This window comes from Taudactylus pleione, unplaced genomic scaffold, assembly GCF_031769625.1.
Source record: "Taudactylus pleione unplaced genomic scaffold, aTauple2 ptg000089l, whole genome shotgun sequence".
Classification (NCBI taxonomy): domain Eukaryota; kingdom Metazoa; phylum Chordata; class Amphibia; order Anura; family Myobatrachidae; genus Taudactylus; species Taudactylus pleione.
In genome coordinates, this window is record NW_028284491.1 from 12,827,527 (window position 1) to 12,849,825 (window position 22,299).

At 41.8% G+C, this 22,299-nt stretch overlaps 1 protein-coding gene across 2 annotated transcripts in view; it reads left to right on the forward strand.

Annotated features, from left to right (window-relative positions):
- The window catches only part of HOXC4 (homeobox C4), an 80,179-nt gene that overhangs the window by 48,740 nt on the left and 9,140 nt on the right, over positions 1 to 22,299 (forward strand). The window contains exons 3-4 of one of the 2 annotated variants that reach the window (XR_015878040.1): positions 20,338 to 20,375; positions 20,475 to 20,553. The gene's annotated coding sequence lies outside the window, so the exon portion shown is untranslated. Of the gene's footprint in view, positions 1 to 20,337; positions 20,376 to 20,474; positions 20,554 to 22,299 lie in introns of those variants that run through there. The other variant, XR_015878039.1, reaches the window with a different exon arrangement.

Here is a 22,299-nt window from a genome sequence, read left to right on the forward strand (position 1 = left end):
CCTAATCACTCATGTTTTGTAGTACATTATCACTCATGTTTTGGAGTACATTATCACTCATATTTTGGAGTACCTAATCACTCACGTTTTGGAGTACCTAATCACTCATGTTTTGTAGTACATTATCACTCATGTTTTGGAGTACATTATCACTCATATTTTGGAGTACCTAATCACTCATGTTTTGGAGTACATTATCACTCATGTTTTGGAATACTATATCAGTCATGTTTTGGTGTACTTTATCAGTCAGGTTTTGAAGTAGCTAATCAATCCTGTTTTTGAGTACATTATCACTCATGTTTTGGAGTACCTTATCACTCATGTTTTGGAGTACCTAATCACTCATGTTTTGGAGTACCTAATCACTCATGTTTTGGAGTACCTAATAACTCATGTTTTTGAGTACATTATCACTCATATTTTGGAGTACCTAATCACTCATGTTTTGGAGTACCTAATCACTCATGTTTTGGAGTACATTATCACTCATGTTTTGGAATACTATATCAGTCATGTTTTGGTGTACTTTATCAGTCAGGTTTTGAAGTAGCTAATCAATCCTGTTTTTGAGTACATTATCACTCATGTTTTGGAGTACCTTATCACTCATGTTTTGGAGTACCTAATCACTCATGTTTTGGAGTACCTAATCACTCATGTTTTGGAGTACCTAATAACTCATGTTTTGGAGTACCTAATCACTTATGTTTTGGGACTAACTCTTGCTCTGTCCACAGTAATGACACTGCTGCACCTATACCCAACCACCATACCACAACATGAGAAATATGTATTGGGTCACATCCTCATTGCTGCTAAAGCAGCTATAGACCAAAAGTGGAAGCAATCTTCTTTCCCCACTATTGCCATGGCCATTGCCAAGGTAGTTAGAGATTTGCAGATGGAGATGATTGATTGTCCCACGCCACGTACACCTCTCCTCCATAGAGGAAATGGTGTTAGTGGCACAAATAAGTCACTGACAGTCCTGGGCAATACAGTGTGATCAACCCTGTGCTACTTGACATTCTATTACTGTAGCATCTTTAGACTTGCACTGTTGTACCTGTTGTCTGTGTGGTATCTGCGTATTACTACCAATTTTCCATCCCTCCCCTTCTCTTTTTTCTGTTCTCTCAGATTTTATTTAACTTCTCTGATAGATATTTAAATACAAAAATGTCATGAATAATGGCAGCACAAATATTGTTCTCAAGTTCTCAAACTCCTTTAGCAGCCACATGACAGGTGTCTGTTCCCAGTGGGGCCATGTAGATTGTGCATGTTGCAACTAATATGCTGACATAAAAACTGCCAGATGGTCACTGCAATTGTAGTGTACATATCAAAAACATCAAAGTGAGGCTCCTGATGGATTAGTGTTTGTTACAAAGGGATTGGGTACAGGGGCATAGCCAGACCTTTGTGGGCCCCATACCAACATTTTGGAGGAGCCCCTCTCCAATGCTATTAGAGAGACACCTCTCTCCACAGTGGATGTTCATTTTATGCCCCATAATATTGCCCTATTTCATTTTATGCACCATAAAGAAGTAGTGCCCTAATTCATTTTATGCCTCATAGAAGTGCCCTAGTTCATATTACACAACATTGTATTACCCCCCCAGTTTACAATATACCATACCTGCCGACATTCTGGCTGCTTCTTCTGGGAGGGAGCAGCCAGATCGGCAAGACGGGGTGGGCGTGGCTGAGACAAGGGGGAGTGGCCGGTCGGGTGACGTCACTTGTGGGCATGGCGGGGGCGGAGTCACACGATCGCGTCAGTTTGCCCCCGCCCACTACACAATGCCGATAAAATAGGCATTGTGCAGCAGAAGGCGGGGCCAAAATGACACGAATCGCGTCACCGGCCCCCCCGCTGCTGGGGTTACAGGGATTATAGCGGGGGGGATAGGAGGGGTGAGCGGCAGCCGGGAGAATTGCCTGCCTTCCCGGGAGGTCAGGAGCGGCACCCGATTTTCGGGAGGCTCCCGACCAAATCGGGAGGGTAGGCAAGTATGCAATATACCATATTGTAGTGTTGCCAGTACACGTTTTACCCATACTTGCCGACATTCAACTCCCTCCTTCAGGGAGGGAGCTGAATGTCTGCGCAGGGCGGTGGGTGTGCCTGGTAATGATGCTGCATTGGAGGCGGGGCCGTGTGGTCGCGTAATCATGGCCCACCCCCTCTTCACAATGCTGTAAAACTGGCATTGTGAAGCAGGGTGCGGGGCCACGATGACGCGATTCAGCATGAATCGTGTCACCGCCCCCCCTGCTGCAGAAGTTTCTATTAGTAGTCGGGAGGCAGACGGCAGCTGGGAGGCTCGCCTGCCTTTCCGGGGGGTCGGGAGCTGCACCCCGATATTCGGGAGGCTCCCGACCAAATCGGGAAGGTAGGCAAGCCTGATTATACCACATTATACTACACAGTGACCAGTTCACATTAAGCCACTTTATTCCACCGAGGGGGTGGGGACCAACCAGATCCTATCTCATGGGGATACTTCCTAATGCAGGACATTCCATTTTGATCTTCATTTTGATCTTCTTAATTTAGGCACACTGTTCCTTTCTGGGACAGTCCTAATCTCAAAACTCAATTCCCACCCCCCAGCTTCACATAGGCTGTAAACAAGGAGAAGCCTACTCTCTGACAGTGCTGGGCTTACTGATTAGCTCAACTGTGCCTGTGAGCGTGAAACAGTATAGTGGGGGATGGATCATATCAGTGTGTACAGGCCCGGCAATGGGCCGGACCCAGTTTCTTAGCAGACAATTTCGGGAACTTGGTAGACAACTATATGATCTGGTTCTGGAACCCCCTAAGCCTCTGGGCCCAATAGCAATTGCACGCCTTGCACCCCTTATAGCTATGCCCATGAATGGGTAGTCACATAGATGGCAGTGTGCAGCTGAGAGCTTTCTGATGAGGTCTGCTTTAAAATGGTCACACATGCTAATAACTAGAGATTCTGCCTGAAATACTAATGTAGACACACATGTGGATGGCCAACTAGATAAATCCAGCTATTTGGTTTTCAGGTGAACAGCTGGAGCCCCATTACTGTTGTCAGCCCATTTTTTAAGTCATTGGTGAAGCCCCACAACTCCAAGATTGCATATGACACATTTACAAAATAAAATCACACATACGTGGCCATCATGAGATTAAATCATGAGATTAAATAGTAAAAATCCAGTATATTTAATGTCCTTAGTCTCAATTCTTTCGGCTGCAAACATAGAGTCAGTGCCGCCAAGGTTCAGTAATATCACAACATCACTACATAATCCTTTCCCCCGACCATACCAGTATGAGGGAATAATATATTGCATGTCATGCCTTTTCCGGAATGTTAAGAACGTGAACTGCAGATTACATTCAATAAAAATACATAAAAGTAAAACATTGAATTTAATAAAAACAAAAAAATAGTAGAAAAAATGTAACTCAGAGGCAGCAAATACCCTCATATGTCTGCATTCTATTTAATTGATGGAAATATATTTGGGGTATTTACTTTCTGTCCAACTTTAATGTATTAGGCCTTTTTAGTTTTATTCTCACAATGTGGTCCTGTACAGCGGACGTACCATATGTGGGATGTATTGTCTGATGACAGCTTGAGGTGCAGGCATAAACGTACGAATCATCAGCAAAATTTGTGTTTATCTATATATGCAAGTATCTATTAACATATGCACAATTCATTTTAAAACAAAGCGTACAAATCGTTATAACAAAGAAAAAACACATTAGGGCTCATTTGGAAGTAAATGTGCGCCAGCTTTCATGCCTAAGAGCCGGATTCAGAGGTGTACGCTAACCCTGTTAGGGTTAATGTGGCTATCAATATGAAATGTGAGAGCATGTGCTGGGAGCAGTAGTCCTCCAGACAGAAAGTTAAACCAGGGTGTAATGCACTTTGGAAAATGTACATGTGGTGTTAAATATGTAACGCAGTTGTTAGTGCTGGTAGCGGTTAGTCCACATGTTGTGCAGCCTATCCAGCTTTTAGATTTATTGGACCAAGTAGAACAACAAGTAGCATATGACACAGGGATATTATAGGTGTAAAAATGGTATGCAGGATATATAAGTAACGGCTGCCTGGAGCTTAGGGTGTTGTTGGGCATTGTAGTGCATCGGGTGTGATTACAGTAAATATACCTGCGGATTGTAGCACTGGTGCCCTATACACTAGCGGTGGTGTTACAGTGAACTTACTGTTTGGTATTGTGGCTCTGTTAGCTGTGAGTATCCTTGGTCCGGCTGTCCCCATGGAATGCCAGGGAGTAAAGATGCGTGGAGGCGCTGTGCATGCTCAGTAGTGCATATCAGAGGTTGGGCCTTTCTAACTGGCTCTGGCAGTGACCGCCAAGTCAACCTACCTTGTCAGGGTACTGGGAGAAGGCAGCTCAGGAGCACACTCCTTCCAACAGGGATGTCTTTTGAGCTGTCTTTCGGCTGCAGCTCTAATCTGTCGTGGTGCAAACAAAGGCGCATCATCGAGCAGACATCGTCCACACCATCGGACATCTAAGCAATGATATGGTTGCTCAGAATGCTCAGACACTGGCATTTAGCTGCCAGTGTCAGTGGAAACCAGCACGCCTTCAACGTCACCCCTGTCACCGCCCAGGAACGCCTATCGGAACCGCATGGCTCTCCATGCAGTTTTGAACTGTGTATGATGGCACTAATCATGGGACACATGCTCAGAGCGTCTTGGATGCATGTGCATAACAAAAACATGGGGCACTTATGCCCCATATCATACTTGCCGACATTCAGCTCCTTCCTTCCGGTAGGGAGCTGAATGTCATCTTACAGTGGGGGGCATGGCCGGACGATAGTGACATTTTGGGGGTGGGGGCGGGACTGCGAGATCGCATCATTGCGGCCCCGCCCCCTCTTCACAATGCCGGAATGAACGACATTGTAAAGCAGGGGCAAGGCCACGAGGACGTGATTCAGCGTGAATCGCATCACCAGGCCCCCCCGCTGTGGGGGTTTCTCTATTTACTCTGGGGGGAAGGGTCAGGGGGGACAGTGGCCTCCGGGAGGCTTGCCTGCATTTCCAGGGGGCCAGGAGCGGCACCCGATATTCAGGAGGCTCCCGGATAAATCGGGAGAGTTTGCAAGCCTGCCCAATATTTTACTTGCATCCACCTTTGAAAAAGGCCCTAAGATACCAATCTGTGTGCTGCCATCCTCACCAGAAATTAAATACACATACATCCGTGTATAGTTTTTTTTGTGTATCGTTGACTTGTGTTTCCTTACGCCTGGAGGGCATGTTCACTTCATGTAATTGGAAGGTTTAAGTAAAATTCTGTAATATAGATGTGGAAGCATCAGCAGATAGTTTTTTTTAGGAGGTTTATCTCTAATGGGTGCTGGAGGGCTATTCAACATTATGCAGTGCCATACTTGCCTCCTCTCCTAGGATGTCTGGGAATATCATGAATTTCTGTGAGTTTTCCCAGTCTAATGGTAGAGTGAACCAACCATCGAATTGGACAATTTGAGGGCTTGATGACATGATTCACAGTAAATCGTATCATTAACCCCTCGCTTCCCAGCACTACGAAGCAGGGAGCGGCTCAAAGGTTACGCAATCGAATATGAATAGCATTATCAAGTCGCCCACATCACCCATTTCACTTGGGAAGTGGAAAGCAGCCATTGACCAGTATCTGGGAGGCTGGCCCACGTCTCTGGAGTCTGGGATAGCAACCAAATATCCATAAGGGTTAGTAAATAATATATGCCCTTAAATTGCAGGATTTTATGATGTAAAGCTTGAAATCAAGATACATCATGTCAGACCATTTTCCACCTTTAATTCGACCTTGCAAGCAACAAGATGCCAATGTAACACAAATTGATAATTCTTAGTGAAAATAAGTGAAATACAAAACTGCCAACTGTGCAAACCCATAAACTAATGTGGATGCTCCTATTAAAGCACCTATTATATCGGTGAGTCTTTTTTTTTATTAAGCCTATCAACTTGGCACATCTACAGTACATAGTGCAATTCTATCCCACTCTTCCCTGCTAAATTCAAGGTCCATCAAACTGCACGCTTGTGTACAGCCCTCTCTGGGTCATTCTACAACTTTCTATGGGATTAAGATCTGGGTTCTGGCTTATTCTAAGACTTTGATCTTCTGAAGCAATTCCTTGGTTACCTTGGATATGTGCTTTAGATTGTTATCATGCTGGAATGTGAAAGTCCTCTTCCTTTTCACCTGGCAGTTTTTGTGCCAAAATATATATAATTAATATATATACTGTATTTGGAGTGATTCAATATGCCCTCTGTCACAACTAGAGGTCCTGTCCCAGCTGGGGTGTAAAATTGTGTTTTAAAACAGTTTATTAAAGGACTATGGGGCGATGGTTTACATACAACTCTGATGCTCTGTGATCTGCGTATGCATACGTGCTGAACATGTGCAGATTGGTGTCTGTGACGACAGTAGCAGTGCCACCTAAGCTGCAGCATGATTGATATGCTGCTGCCAATTGGGGGGGGGGGGGGGCGGCAATGGGCTGCGTTTTTTACAATGTTGGCATTTTGGCCCCGTTTTCATGGCTTGCGTCTTCCAATGCAAATTTCCTGGCCTGAGTCGGCAGTATAACTCTATTTACACAAGATGCCTCCTGCAGGCTATTGCATATTGTAGCACAGCCGCTGCATACAAATACGAAGAGGCTGCGCTACAGCGTACATCTTTGAATCAGGCCCTATGTATGCTTGTTGTGGTTGCAGCACCATACCACTTAAAAATAAATATATTTAAATTTTATTTAAAATATAACATATTTCCATTCATCTTGTTAGTCCAGTACAGATCCCAGGCTCCTCTGGTGGTGTGTGACTGCTGGTTCCCATCCTTTGGGGCTGGAGTGTTATGGTTCCTGCTGGTCCGGTTGAGGGTGGGCATGTGGGACGAGTTAAGAAGTGGCTTCTAGTTGCCGCACAGTAATACCATCTGGTAGCCACAGTACAGAGGTTGTTAACAGGGACATTCAAAGGTGCCTTCTAGATTCAAATGAGTAGAGGAGGACCAGTGTCTCCTGAGAGTCCTAGGATGCACCATACCACACTGGAGCAAGGGGAGCTCCAGGAGCAGCAGCAGGGGCCTGCCTCGGAATCTGACTACCCACTACCGGGGTGATTTAAATGAGCGATTGAACGATTATGACATCGTAATTGTTCAAATGCTCCTTAATCGTGCATTAGTCATGCACTATAATAACGGAAACGACCAGCAAGGAGCGCTCCCCCTGGTCATTTTCGACATCAATCATTGCCCGAACACGCTGGTCAATATGCCAATAACGACAGATTGGACATAGGCACTGCACATTATGAGGAACAACTGTACGATTACAATGTTGTAATCGTACTGTCGTTCCTCTATCTGCTAGTGTATACGCACCTTTAGAGACTAAGGGGTTGATATATCAAGCAGTGAAAGAAGTGGAGAAGTGGACCAGTGGAGAAGTTGCCCATGGCATCCAATCAGCTTTGAGGTAGCAGATATCATTCTATAAAACGATAGGTGCAAGCTGATTGGTTGCTAAGGGCAGCTTCTCCACTGGTCCATTTCTCCACTATTTTCAATGGTTGATACATAACCACAGAATTCTCTTCCCTCTGGCCACAAACTCTACTTACACTGGATTCAATGTTACCAGATGCATGACAGAGCAGTAGTGAACTGGTGCAGTAAGCACGTGTGTAGCATTCTAAGGCTTTTAGAAGAGATGGCTGGGATGGGAGGTAGGCCTGCACGTTGGAAGTGCTAGACATGCCCCTGTGATGCCTGATCATGGTCCGGAAGTGGGCAGAATGCGGGAGAAGTGAATACCCTTCTGGGGTTGCGGGGGGTTACCCGAAAAATCGTGAGCCTCCCGCAACTTCAGGGAGGGTAGGCATTTATGGTTATAGTTATTTTTTAATCATGAGCAAATTTGACACCAGCTCTTGTTGTCTGTGTTATTAGAGTTATAAGAGCTTATTATTAAACATATACCAGGAGTTTATATTGGGTATATGAGTATATTTATCAAGCAGTGATAATCTTTCAAGAGTTTTCGCTAGAAAAATGTGTTGTCACTGCTTCTCCTTATGTAACAAAAGGGGATTCACAGAAAAATCACTGATTCTCCTGCGCCCCCTCTAATTTTGCATTGTACTGGACTGCTAAGATGCTCAGCTTTTCATGGTTAAAAATGGAAAGTTTTTATTTAACTGGGCATGCATGGCTTCTGTGTCCTGCACATGTGCAATTAGGAAATGTGAGGTGAATGCCTTCCACTGCTGTTTTATGATACCAGCTATTTCATTGACCTCCCAGTTTTGCTACAAATCGTCACAGACAGGTCTATCTTATTAAACTGCCTCGGTACAACATTCTGAATCGCTGTGGCAAGCAGTGACATAGAATGTTAAGCTCTCTTGGGCAATGAAAAGTAGACTTTCTGTCACCTGCTGCTGCACTTAGAAATGGTCGACAGGGTCAAAAGGTCGACATGAAAATGGTCAACACAAAAAATTGGTCGACACATGATTTTTTTTGTTTTTTAGGGTTAGGGTTAGGCACTTACCAGGTGGTTAAGTTTAGGCACTTACCCCGATGGTTAGGTTTAGGCACTTATGCCGACGGTTAGGGTTAGGCACCAGTAGGGAGAGTTAGGCACTTACTGGAGGGGTTAGTATTAGGCACTAGAATGGAAGGTTAGGGTCAGGCACCTACACCAACAGTTAGGGTTAGGCACCAGGGAGGAAGGTAAAAGTTAGGCACAAAGGGGAGGGTTAGGGTAAAGATTATGGCTAAAACAAATATTAAAATATCATGTGTCGACCATTTTTGTGTTGACCATCTTCATGTCAACCTTTTGACACTGTCGGCCATTTGTACCTGTCGACCTTCTTACATGTCAACCACATCTATGTGTTGGCCTTTGACCCTGTTGACCTTTTGTCCCAGTCGACCTATTGACTGTCTAACATCTGGTGTCTATCTAGACACTGTCAACCTTTTTACTGTCTATCTGTTAATCCACACCTGTACCAAGTATCATGGCAATATTTGTTATGCTGCAATACCTGATCTGTTGACACCATCTCAGGATGACACTAACAGAATGAGTGGGCTTTAAAAAATAATCTATGGACACCCTTTGTCCAATAATGTTGTTTTGGGGAAGAAAACACAATAAACAATACATCCACTGTATAGTTTTAGATGTAAAATACTTTTCTTATATATAATTATATATATTGTGATAAAAGCACAAGAAAAGTTGGAAATGGAACCGATGTGTGCCCTAGATTCCTATCTGGTGGACAGAAGCTAATTGGCAACATTGATTGCAAAGCACCTGTGAGAGGCTGATATATGGTGTGTCACTGGCTAGTCTCAGTCTCTCACTACCTGGGGAACAGGCAGCAGGCCTGTTGAGAAACACTATGATTATTGAACTTACTGTCTGTATGTACTCCGCTAATACTGCTGTTTTGTGTGAGGAACATTAGGTTCTTCCATGCTGAAAGAGAGAATCATTTGTTTAGTTAAAGCCAGACAGGCTAGGCTTTTCTTTTATGTTTTATTTATCTTTATGTTGCAAAATAAAATTATCTGCGGATACTTGTACCAAGACCATGGACTGGTGTGCTACTAGATGGCTGTTGTGTGAAAGTGCACCCATCTATCCCAGGAAATGGCATACTTATCATGATCATGTCACACATGGTGGAGAATGCGAGCACTTGCACTTACATTGCAGCCATAAAAATCCAAGCCAAGGAACAGGCAACCATTTTTTATTTGCTATTGGAAAAGGCTATTATACTGTGAAAACCATGGTGGTGTCCTCATCAAATGCTTAAAGAATCCATGTTCTGCTTCACTTCTGCACCAAGAGTTAACATGGAAAATATAGTTAAGGCCTTGCTACAGGCTACAACGGTGCAGCAGGAAACCATCAGGGCTCAGCAGGAAGCCACCATGGTGCAGCAATTGGCCGTTAAGGAAGCCCAGAAACAACAGCAATTGGATATTGAGGGGATCCAGATGCAACAGCAATTGGCTGTTTAGGAAAATCGCAACCGGCAATACCAGGACCATCAGGCTCTGCTAGAGATAGTACAGTGTCTGGCAGCACTGTCAGGAAATGCTTCCACGGATGTCCCAACTGGCTCCAGTGGGCCTGTCATTTTCTGCAAAAGATGACAAAAGATGATGATGTTGAAGCCTATTTAACAACTTTCAAAAGACCTGCTGAGAGAAAGTTGTCTTAAAAGTCAGTGGACAGATCTCTCGGCACCTTCCTGTCAGGGGAATGCAAAAAAAAGCATACTTTCAATTGAGCCTTGCTGATGCCAAAGACTATGATAAACTAAACACTGAAATTCAAACTCGTTTGGTGTCATGATATCTATTCAAGCACAATAAGATAATTGCTGGGGATACCAAGTGGATAAACCTCCCCACTCTCAAATGCATGACCTCATCCACCTCACCAAGAAATGGCTACAGACGGAGACTTTAAAAGGGCCATAGATTGTGGAAAGGGTCATTTTGGACTGATATATGTGGTCCCTACCTGCAGTGGGCGAGCAATGGGGACCCTAAAACAGCAGACCAACTGGTGGAAATGGTGGAGATGTGTGGTAGCCAATGAACTGTTAAGTCCACCCCAATGGCCACTAGTCCTGCAACAGTGATTTCAACTGACAATTGACTGTTCCAGTGGAAAAGGGGGCTGGGCAGTGGAGTGCATGTAAACATCCTGAGACTGTAGGCTCGGGAGCTGGAGATTAGCCAGCTGTGTCAGGAAGGTTTCTGCCTCCTAAAAGACATGATAAATATGTGATCTGATGTTTTAGATGTGATGGCTTGGGCTATGATGCTGCTAATTGTCCACTTACCTCTGAACCTATGCAATGTGATACTGCTTATACCCATCACAGAGTATCTTTCTTTGATCAGCTAGCGCTCCTTTTGGGAAGTTATGTTATATTTTACACATCTAAATCTGTTGTTAGAATACAATTCCATTTAGATAACTATACCCATCATTTTACTGACCCAGATAAAGAAATGTGAATATTCTCTGTAGAAGGCAAATGGATAGAGGCTCTGTTAGATTCTGGTAGCCTGGTTACTCTTGTAAAACCAGTTGCTGAGCCCCTCAGGAAAAAAACTGGGGAAAACTGTTGGTGTAACCTGCATTCGTGGGGATACTCGGTATTATGTTACTGCTGCAATGAACAAAGAAACACAGTGTGGGCCCACTGTAGTCACTGTTTGATTGGTCCCTAATTTGATGTTTCATGCTATATTGGGGGGAGCTTTTTCTCACTTCTTAAAGCAGTGGGATACTCATCTTGTTACAGAAGTAAATAACCCAGACCCGTTTGACAATGTTACTGATACAGTGATAGAGGGAGTGTTCCTCAAGTCTGAAGTGCTTCCTTTTGCAATCGGGGTTAGTGAGTCTGAGAATGGCGAGAACAACAGTGGGGTGCAGAATGATGTACCTCTTCCTGAAGTAAAATGTTGGTGAACCAGTTGACAGTATGTCTGACCTTGAAGTGAGAAAATAGATCATTGCCTCAGAGCAGTAAACTGACGCCACTCTGGTAAAGGCCTGATAGAATGTAACAGTGGTTGATGAAAATCAAAAAGACCCTGATAGTAATTTGTCATAACCTCACATGGCAATATGTCAAGGTTTGTTGTACCCAGTGTCCACGAAAGTAGAAGATATTGTGAAACAATTAATAGTGTCAAAGGCATATAGTAGAATGCTGTTAGACCTGGCTCATGGTCATATAAATGCAGAATATTTAGGGATAGAAAAAACTTCTGAAAGAATTTTAAAGCATTTATTTTCTGGCTAGGTATAGATAAAGATGTAGAGTATTGTGTATCCTGTCCTGAATGTCAGTACCACATTATAGAAGTCCACTTATCCCATTACCCATTATTGAGGTCCCGTTTGAGAGAATAGCTATGGATTTGGTTGGACCACTAATAAAATCTGCCTGTGGTCATCAGTATATTTTCATGGCAATAGAATACGCTACCAGATACCTGGAAGTGATACCATTGTGCAGTATATCAAGAAAGACAATTGCTTGGGAAATCCATGTCGACCTTTTATGTGGCGTCCTGTTGTCCCTGTCGACCTATTGCCTGTCTAACATCTGTTATTTATCTAGACATCTATCTTTTTCTTGTAGACCTTTTATAACAAACCCACTTGGAACAGATACAACAGAGGGTGTACAATCATAGTGCCCAATTGCGTACCTTTGCTCCTGAGGACAGATTGCTTGTTTGGTTCCCATGGTAGAAAGTAAATTTTTGGCCAAGTGGAAAGGATTATTTGAAATCATAGAAAAAGTGGGTAAGGTTAATTATAAAGTGTAGCAGCCTGGGAAAAGAAAGCCAGAACAGATTTACCGGGCAAAATTTACTAAGTGGCGGTTTGAAAGCGGTTTATATTCTATTCTAAACCCCGGCAGTTTGGTGGCGGGTTCTATTCTGTTCTAAACCCCCCGGGTTTGGTGGCAGTTTTGCAGCGGTTTCTAAATGTTCTATTCTATTCTAAAATTTGTTTTAACTGTGGTTTGGCATCGGTTTTGCTATCTGCAGATTTACTAAGGCCAAAACCACTGCAAAACTTCCATCAAAACATATTTTAGAATAGAATAGAACAGGGCTGTCAGTTAGAAACCGCTGCAAAACTGCCACCAAATCCCCGGGGTTTAGAACAGAATAGAACCCACCACCAAACCGCCTGGGTTTAGAATAGAATAGAACCCGCCGTCAAACTTAGTAAATTTTGCCCTTACCATGTTAATCTTGTAAAACCCTGGAAGGATAGATTAACTCTGTTGGCCAACCTGGTCCCTCTGGTAACCACAGTACCTTTGGTTGCTGTAGTACTGATACCCAAAACCCTCTCAACTATTCAATAGCATGAGGCTAAATAATTTCTCATAAGAAATAGAAATTTGTTTTCTGACATACCTGGTAAAACAGCAGTCATTAAACATGACATAAAGAAATGTAAAAAATTTTGGAGTTAGATATAATTAAAGGGTCCCATTGTACTAATTCCTGAAACCCGACTGGAGCTTACGCTTCTGCAATGATTTTCGTAAATTAAATAGTGTGTCTAAGTTTGATGTCTACCCAATGCCTTGTGCAAATTAACTTTTTGAAAACGTCTTGGTACTTAACCACTCTAGACTTAACCGAATGGCACTGCAAAGTGCCATTGACAGACAAGGCAAAAAACAAACAAAAGCTTTTTCTGCATTGGAGAGTTTGTTTCAATATAAGATGTTGCTATTTGGGTTACATGGGGCATTCTGAGGATGGATAAAACTCTATGGCCTCATAGACAATATGCTGCTGCTTATCTCAGTGATATAGTCATCTATAGTCCTGATTGGCATTCTCACTTACCCAGGATACAAGCAGTTTTGGACTCCAACCATGAGGCAAGATTGACAGCCAGCCCAAAAAAAGTGTTGCCTAGGAATGGAAGAAGTGAAGTATTTTGGAAACACCATAGGCATAACTAGGGTCTTTGGAGCCCAGGGCAAGATGAAGAATGGTGCCCTCCCCATAGGCAAATGCAGGGGGGGTTTCTGGTTGCCTGGAAACCCCCCTCCCCAGCCCACACCATGAACACAATATAAATAGTAATATAATAGAATATTACTAATGCTACATGTTCTTCTCAGTATCACAAATGAAATAATTAGCACCACCTGTGGATCTTTAACATGTTTCATGCAGTAATAAATACACCTGGGCATCAACTAGGAGATGTAGAAAACATGCAGTTAGGGGTGCACTGCTATAGACCATCAATATGGTTAACTATTAATATGATATAATAATACACTATCCAGTGCATAACGAGCCCAATATGTACATATACTGAATGTCCGGGGCAGTGCTAGGTTCTTCTGCTGCTCCCCCAGACTCCCGGACTTGCTCCCATGCTTTGGAATGATGCACACATCTAAAATAAAAACATTCAGCTCAGGCAGGATGGCCCTACTGCCGCATTTAATGGCTGTGAATACTGATCCTGTATATGCTGGAATTATGACACTCAAAAGTTCAAAACACTTTGTATGATGTATATTAAAGCTGGATAAGTGCTAATTATGCACTCTACATATCATGCATTTGGAAACCCCCCTTTACAAATCCTGCGTTTGCCACTGCTCCCCTCATCGTACACAACTAAGTTCATGCGCCCTAGGCGCATGTGGCGAAAAATTAGCGTGGCCATATGTCACAAAGGGTGTGGCTACTAAAAAATGAGGACGTGTCAACATGACACGCCACCCATTTCTCGTCACTCTGGGAACATTCCTTTCCATTTCATATGCACCTTACCTATATGTTGGTTTCTCACAATGGGCAACCTCTGAAGAAATGTATCTTCCCTGGACAGGGGGCATCTTCAGTCGGCATTCACTATTCATGTAGGATATCATATGGTCCAGAACATGACTGTTTGTCTAGGAATATTACCAAGGTCATCATCATACACCATCAGATCAACCAGACCCATGCCCCCCTGTGTCACTTCCTGCCCCCTGCATCTCTCAGCCACACCATCATCTCCCCTCTGTGTCTCTCCGCTACACTATCATCTCCTCCCTGCATCTCTCAGCCACACCATCATCTCCCCCTGCATCACTCAGCCGTGCCAACATCTCCTCCCTGCATCATCTCTCAGCCACACCATCATCTCCCCTCTGTGTCTCTCCACCACTCTATCATCTCCCCCTGCATCTGTTAGCCACACCATCATCTCCCGCCGCATCTGTCAGCCACACCATCTTCTCTCACCTGCATCTCTTAGCCACACCATCATCTCTCCCCTGCATCATCTCTCAGTGACACCATACCCGTGATGCTCCCGGCGTGATGCTCCCAGCAGCAAAGTGGGGATGCAACCTCATGATGCTCAGTGGGTCTATGGTGGTGCAATGGTAGGTCTGACTCTCTGGTGGGCAGCGGCGCAATTGTGGGTGGTATGGGTACGCTGCCCTGGCTGGAGGTGCCCTGCTCACCCCGCCCATGTTACGCCACTGGGCAGAGGCTTGATTAAGTCAGGCAATACAAAATTGGCCATGACCCATAAATAAGTAGCAGGTAAGAGCTTTCATAGGAAGCTTATAGAAGGTTCATACACAATTTTGCCACTATTGCTGTCCCATTGCTTACCTTACCAAGGGCAAACAGTCAGTTATGACTAAGTGGAATCCTGAGGCAGAAAAGTTTATCAGCCTTTGAAAGTAGTGTTGTGCACCCGATGCAAACAGATGCATTGTATGTAGGGATAGGTGTGGTTTTGTCTCAGAACAAATATGGTGTAGAGCATCCTCTTATTTAAGTGTAAAATTAAATGTATATGAGAGTAGCTATGCTACTATTGAAAAAGAAGCACTGGAATTGAAGTGGGCATTAGAAACACTCAGGTACTACATGTTGGGGTAAAAATTCAGGTTGGTTACTGATAAAGCTCCATTAAAATTAATTTCTGAAAATAAAGAGAGCAATGGGAGAATAATGAGATGGTTCTTTGGGGGAGATGTATCAAACTTTGTATAGAGATAAAGTGGAGAGAAATAAAGTACCAACCAATCAGTTTCTGTAATTTTCAAACACAGCCTGTAACATAGCAAATATAAGCTGATTGGTTGGTACTTTATCTCACTCCAAGGTTTGATACATCTTCCATCTTAAAGGCCCCAATACATGGTGCGATATGCACCTTGCAATGTGACGACCGATCCGATGGCCGACATATAGGGCAGTCGTCACAAAGGGAGCGATCCGCTGTCCGACCGCCCGATATGCCGGCACCCCCCTCCCCCACCCGCATAGGGCTGCATGGGATCCTACGTCGAATAGCCAGATCAAGTGAACATGCAGTAAGATCTGGAGGTGCGATGTATGACCCCACGGGAGCGCTCACTAACCGCTATCATGCCCATACACTGTACGATATAGCAACGATATCGTACCAGTCTGTCAGATCGGTTGCTATATCGCACCGTGTATGGGGGCCTTTAGTTTGAGGTAGCATTGTGACATCCAAGTGGATATGGCAGAGGGGCAGTTAGACCTGATGAACAAGAAAGGGGAGGTTGTGGTACAAGGATAGGTAAATGTAGGTGTCATCTGTGTTGAGGCAGTACTGCAGGATGGGATTTTTTCTAGAGCCATTGTCATGGCGAGAGACGTTTGATAAATTGGTATTAGAAATATGGCAAGATTACAGGGAGCTGTTATTAAAACATTGTAAAAAGGCTCTTTGAGAAGGCGAAGTTGTGGTCTTTAACACGTGTGTGTGGAGAGAGAGAGAGAGAGAGAGAGAGAGAGAGAGAGAGAGAGAGAGAGAGAGAGAGAGAGAGACGCACACAGGGAGGGGAAGGGCAGGGGAAGCATATAGTGATTTACATTCAAATCTACCAGGAGATATTTGATTCTGAAAATAGTGATGACTGCTTACATGTGTCTATCTTTACTGAGAGTGCTAAGAAAATGATAACGACAAAAGTTTATTATTGTTTTCAGATTATAAGGCTGTTTCACTTATACTGTTATCTCTTATCAGTTTGCCAAATTAGCAATACACTCCTTGCACCCTTAAATAACCAAACAGGGATCAAAAAGTCAGTAAACTGTCTTCACATCCATAAGATGAGCTTATTAATGACACATATTGCTCCTGCTCCAAGAAAGGAGAAATACATCGTATTTTAAATATGTCTGTTTCTCAGAGCTACTTTTATTTTTGGTAAATGTATCTGTTTATTGTAAGAGCAATAGCTTATTATTTATTTTGCTTCTTGATATTGTAGGAACATTTATGCAATTTGACATCATATTTGCTATTGGGAAATGATGTGTTTAATAATAGTCTGTAGCTGTCCCCTGAGAATAGGTATTTTAAGTATGTAGTCATATATGTGTATTGGCAGGCAACAGACAGAACGAACTCCTCGCAAACACGGTATATACATTATTTAAATTACTGTAGTGACTTTTAATTACCTATAAAATAGTTACATGGATAGCACATATATGAGAATAATCTAAGCACTTTACGTTGTTTGATTACGTAACATTACGATGATTACGTAGCTGCCTAAATATGCAAGATAGATGCAAACATAATTTGCAATACTGAAACTATTCTGATCAAGATGCGAAAGCCTGCACAAGTAGTTAGCCCAAAAGCCCTACATGCAAGGCTGACTGTGTGTTTATTTATTATTACTACACACACGCACATTCAGATATCCAATTCCAAAAGAAAAAAGAAAATACCACGAATACAGTCTCCAGCTTCCTTTAATAAATATTTTATATAATAGCTGTAAAACTGCAAATCTTGTTAATCCCATGTTTCCAATGTGACTGGTCTCGTTCCAAAAATCTGGAGCCACACATAGCCCAGAATGAGAGATGTCAAGCAAGGATTGTGCTAAGTGTTCTAAAGGGAATTCAGGGGTGGCTGAGAAGCACGTGGTCTCTTTCTACCAATAGGAATAAACCAGGCTAACTGCGGCTGTCAACAAGGGGAATTAAGTATAATTATAAGACATCAGCCAGTGTGCTAGCAAATTAACCCCAGGAATTATATACTGAAAATAGTGTAAACAGGGCAACATGCATATGTAGAAAGCTTGTAAATCCCATCCTAATGTGTAATAGTCATAAAAAGTACACTGTTATAACACCAGTTAGTTTGATGTCATGGAAGATTAAATACTTGTCTGACGGCTTCTAGGAATTTATTAGTAATATCCTCCGGTCCTGCCGGTGACATTACCATGTCTTACCTACAATAAAAGGAAAGGCAGGTGATATTTAAATACAAGTCTGCGACCCCACTTTTCTTGTGTTTGCTTAATGTACCTATTAAACAGGCCTATCATTCCACAATTACACCATCTAATTAGAAGGGAATGGCATTTCTTGGTGTGGTAGCATTATAAAGTGTGAAAAGTCAAAACAACTCACAATACAAATTATTTTACAATCTAAGACATGGTTTTCCTTCTCAGGGCATTACTCCGTATCGATTTTTAAAGATTTGTAGTTGATCTCTCTATTTGAAACAACTGAATATGCAATACCAGTACACAATAGGTAGTAGCACACATATTTGTCTATGCTGGATGCTATTGTCCTATAATATTCATTAGAATATTGTAAATAGTGAAAAACACGATTATAACTGTAAAACAGATCTAGGTAACCTGTTACACTCCACTTGTTGTGTAACTTTAAGTACCCCCCCCCCACACACACACACACACACACACTAATAAACGAATGTTCGCTTGTCATCAATGCAATAGTCACATAGATGATTAATCCGATGCATAAAATTTTGTTTGCTTTAAGTCTTATCTGGGGAAAGTTAATTTTCAATGGAAACGTTGATAAGGAGAATTATGCTGAGAATTCCGACAATTTACTGGTGGCTTCAATGTCTTCATAGAATATAATCTCCTGCGTATTGTTTATTCCACACATCTAAACTACAGTGAAACCCAAACACTATATAAGGCAATGTGCGATTAGTCTGCTACATTGCTCCAAGACATCATTGCAAAAGGTATCCATGACAGGTAGATTTCTTTAGGACACCAATTTAGAGAGAAACAAAATAACCCCCCACAAAGCAAACACTGGATTTTGATTTAACGTTACTGATAATGTGTGCTTACATCGTACACACATATAATCTCTATTTATAATGACCCTAACACACTTCAAAGACAAAAGGTAAACACAGTTGCAATGACTGTTCCTTGCAGAGATCACCAAGATGATTAAAGGGCTGCAGTGAATTTAATACCAGATTATACATTCATATCATTAACCATCTTTGCACTATTCTGTGCTGTGCTCCTCACCTAAGGTAAAAATAAGGGACACTAAATAATACCTTACATGGTTTTTTGATAAATGTTTTATTACAAGTTGTTATAACAAAACCAAATCAAAGTGATGTTAAAGTTAATGTTTATTTAATTATTACATATTTAATATTTTCATGCATTAATTTGTGGGACAGATGCGAGTTCTTTGTGTCTAAAGAAAGTTTTCACCGGTGATTCCAGGGTATTTATCCGACTAATATATGATTTTAGGGATCAGGAAGAAATTATCCCCGACCCCTCCTCTCCCTAGTGGCTATACTGGCGAATATAACAATTAGAAGTTGAACCTGATGGACCTAAATCTTTATTTCAACCTTAATACTAGCAATGTAATGCTGTATTTTATCCACACAAAGACACTCAGGCGTTCAGAGGTGCAGCATCAGATAGCTTCAGAACAGATGTTACACACATTCAGGGCCTCACTCAGGTACCAACAAATATAAAGCCCAAATCATATCTAATCTTTAAAGATTACTTTCTGTAATTCAGATCCCATCAATGTAGCAAAATTCTGAGGCTATTGCAGTTTACATGGAGGAAACATGAGAGACAGCATTCAGATCAAGAAATGTTGTTGCAGAGGGTGCAACATGATGGGAGTGCTCGGCTTTAAAAGAGGTAATTGAAACCTTAAGGGGAGAACACGTTTATTAAGTTAAACAAAATCAATTTTAATCAGCTATTCCTGTTCTAATGGAGCATTTCCATTTGCAAATTCTGTCAATTTAATCTATTTCAGCATAGTTCCCAGATGCAATCTGAGTGCTCAACATAAGCATACAACTATAGTAATGGTTATATATATATATATATATATATATATATATATATATATATATACTATATATTTAAATATAATCTAGATTGACGATTTCTTCAACCAAGTACTGTATTCCTGTAGTTTTATGTTTATACCCACCAGCATACCACACCAGTGATTTGTTGTAATTGCTTTTTTCACATACTAGCAACATGCTATAAAGCCTCACTGTATACAAGAGACATGGTTTCGTTATTTTGATTTCTCTCTAGTACATTACAGTATATACCCCCAAAGCTATTTAGTATGGTCAATCTCAGTAGCAGAAATGAATACCCAATAACACCTAGGAAACCCTTGATAGGTAGAATTCATCATATAGTTTGCATGAAGAGCCAGAGAATACTACGGATTGATATGACTGATATGTTATGACTACAAGTTATTGATATTATATCAGATATATTGCATGACCTTCTACCCTGTACAGTGGTTTCTCGGTTATAATTTGTAATGTGTTCCCTTTTCCCTCTGCAGATACCTTTCACACATGGACTCAATGTTCGCTGCAATAGGTAAGACTACTTGGAATCATCACAATTTGTGTTTGTGTTTAAAATGGTGCAAAGTGGCCATTTCCCTCTGACTTTTTGGCTCCTTTCTTCATCCGGCAGTTGAGGGGTTATGGAGCGATGGCAGATTTTATTGCTCGCCGATTTTCCAGTTGGGAGGGCAGACAAGGGGCCATAAACGCTGGTAGGTGTTCTGCCCGGTCAGCTCTAATCACAGGAAGCAGGGTTGTGTCTTTACACTGTAAATTGCACTGATTTGCCATCGAGCTGTTACACAATTCCCAGAGGTGTCTCAAAAACAAGAATGAAAAACAAGGGATCTCGTTTTGGAAGATCCTTCCATGTGTTAAAACAAGGCTGGTGTTTCTGCAAACACAGAGGACAGTGCCCAAGTGTGAGCTAGGCACCTAAGGCATGACATAAATAACTTCCCATTTGCTTTTAAAATCAGTTCTCAGTACTGTGTATAAACAACACTGTATCAGGAGAACAGTGTACGAGCTTTGTGTGTTTTGGAATACTATGATATAATTAACTATATAAATAGTAGTAGTAATAATAATAATAATAATAATAATAATAATAATAATAATAATAATAATAATAATAATAAAGAAGAAAAATAAGGATATGCAATTTGCTTATTTTAAAATGTGAATTTGTTAGTTTGATCTCCCTTTGAATGGAGATCAAACTAACTTGAAGCTGAAATAGTTTAATAAAGGCCATAAACAATATACAATACAGTATATGGAGAGGTAAGAGATAAGCACAGAACGAAAATAAAGAACTAGGATATATTTAGTGAGAGAAAAACATAATGGAAAATACATCAGACAGGGTGCAGAAAAAAAGGCATCAGACAGTCAATAAAAGCAAGAAAAGGTGAAAATGAGACAAAGGTTAGAAAACAAACAGTGCAGAAGGTGTGACAGGACTGGATTGTGGTGCCTGAGAGTTCTCTGTCTCCCACATCTGCCTCTTTCACCTTCTTTCATCGCAAAATTAACCATTTCTTTTAAACCCTGTCTGTCTTCAGCTGCCTAATAATCCAACCCAGTCTTGTGTGCGCTGTATAGTGCGGCACCTTTACCATGACACTCGCCTGATTGTGATCTGGGACTAGGTAAATAACTAGATATATGACCTAAGAAATCCAGATTACCAACCAACATAAATCTCTTCTTTACCTATCCAGAACAAAAAAATCCATTCACAAAATACATATTATACCAGCACAAGGGTCTTCTGATTTTAGGGGAAGTTTAGAGTCATCACTGGCCTAAAATAGCTCTGTGTTCCTGGGCTCCCATCTAGGACAGCATTATTACCTCTTTGTTTTGCATTTTATGTCACCATTAAACATCTGTCTGCTAGTCACTTGTAACCTACATATACGTGACACTTACATATGCTGCACACTTGTCAATGTTAAATCCACCCTTCTATCCAGAGAGGGCTTCATTCTGGGTCAGGATGTTTTGCCAATTAAACTATAGTGTGTGTATATATATTTTTTCTGACTGAAAGCTAATTTCAGCCCTCTAGCAGAAGAAAATAAAACCTGACAACTTATAAATCAGGAATAGGTGCCTATCACTCAATCTTTGCATACATTATGAACGTGAGCCCATAACCAGGCGATCTGTCGTTAGCATTGAGGCCCCACTAACGGGTTTATTGATAGCTGTGTAGCACAATATCACCGAGCATAACTGCCACTTAAGGGAGCGCTCCCCCTTCATTGCAGGTCTAATTCAGATGGGATGAACAATGACCTTCTATATGTTATTTGGTTCACCTTACTCTACAGTGTGCCATTTTGGCAAACACATCATGCCAACTTTCCTTCTACACATATTGCAGTATAGAGTATCCAATATAGTTTATATCTCTTTAGCTATGATCTGGTTTGTCTATTTGTTAC